We start from the raw sequence: 1,928 nt of genomic DNA on the forward strand, positions 1-1,928 counted from the left end.
AATGAACACACAAGGGTTTCTTTAAAAAGATCAAAGGCAAATTATTTGAAGATCGTTTGAAGCAAATACAAAACAAAGAAGAACCGGTCTCTTATAACCAGATTAAAAAGAACAACTCCTTTTGTGTCAATAAAATAAAACTGTAAACGTTTTGTACAAAACAGAGCAAGAGAACCTTAAATATCTATTCTAGACTTTTATTTTTTGTCACAGTGGACAAATTGATTTGAAATATTTCTTAATCCATAAAGACAACCTGCTCCTCCATTTTTGTCTTCGGATGTCATTTTAAACAGTGGTATTTAATCGGTGCAAATGGATAAACTTGAAACATTTTGTAATTTGCAGATCCAAATTCTGACGCATTTATCGTTGATAGAGCAGCAATGGTTATTTCCAGGCCACCTTGTAGGGAATCAATATTGGATGATTTTGCAATTGTGTTATACGGCCTTAAATAAAATCTTGCATCGATAAGTATTCAAGAGTAGATATTGTGTTAGGTTTACTAAATGAACCATTGAAAGGCTAGATGTGAGAAGACAAAAGTTGGGTTCTGGAGTAGTTTTCCCTATCTATGAAGATGACAACGAAACGAAATTTTTCAAGTGTCTTGCCGACAGAAATGCTTCTGTAGAGACTAATAAGGATACTTTCCAGCCACCCCTTGTAAGCATGGAGAAGCAGATATACGAATGTTTGTCCATGTTCGGCTTGATTATGAAAATTGTTGTAGGACGGTAATTTAAGGTAGCACCGACACAGATGTAGTAGTATTAAGAATTGCACCACTCCAAAAATATGGTGGAACAAACTGTGAATAGGTTTTGGCAGGAATGAAGACTTTTGATGTCTTCCTGTACGTGATATATCAAATCCGTTTGGTCCTCGTGTAGCTACTCTTCCTTTCATTCATACATATAGTGCATGTGACACTGAGGGAATAGGTCAGTTTGGATGACATAGGAAGTATTTCAACATGTAAGGGACGTACTTATTTCTTTGCTGAAGTATAAAGACACATACAAGGACACAAAAAAGCATTTGTTTGCATCATGTAGGACAGAAAAACATCACTATTTGCTGTTAACGAGGTACGATGTAAATTTTTACCCAGGAAGCAGCGGCATTGTGATGTAGTTCCGCCTTCAAGAGTTTTTTTCGGAGCACATCCAAAGCGCAGCGTATCAAGGAGGATAAGTTTGGACTCAGCCTGATTTATGTACCAATTCATGAACACTGGGGTTGGATGAAAGAAAAAAATCGAGGACTTATTCGGCTACCGTTAAAGTTGCATCCTCCTGTCGGGAACTTTTGAAATGAGGAGGCGAAAAATCCAGTTGTGTTGGTGACTGTAAATGCTACCGTTCTGTCCTTCCTTGTACGAGTTTTGTTATTGGCTACTGTCCGATAATTTTAGGATAACATACCTGTCTTTCTAACAAAACTAGGCATTTAATCTTAACAAAGAATGTGATATCACTTGTTAAGTTGATGAAAATTATAAAAAAATACATTTTTAAAAATTTTGCCGCCATTTTGAAACCGAAAATCACTTTTTTTGTCATTTATGTGTTGTTTTTCCATACTTTAGGAACTGTAGTTTACGCTGAATAAAACCTTACATTGGATTATACCTATAACACAACTTTCAAAGATTTACAACTGGATACGACGCCATTTGCAAAATGATCGGTGGCCATCTTGAAACAATGGAATTTTGTTATGGCCAGCACCTGATTTCTTTTAATTATCGTCCACCTATATACCAAATTACATGCTTGTATTTCATGCTTGTGTTATTACTTGTTAAGTTGATGAAAATTATCAAAATATTTTTCACGTATTTGCATCTAATTTGGAACCGGAAACCACTATTTTTCTTCAGTTATGTGTTGTTTTGTCGTACTAAGGAGCTGTTTTTAACG

This window comes from Mytilus trossulus, chromosome 14 (assembly GCF_036588685.1).
Source record: "Mytilus trossulus isolate FHL-02 chromosome 14, PNRI_Mtr1.1.1.hap1, whole genome shotgun sequence".
Lineage (NCBI taxonomy): Eukaryota > Metazoa > Mollusca > Bivalvia > Mytilida > Mytilidae > Mytilus > Mytilus trossulus.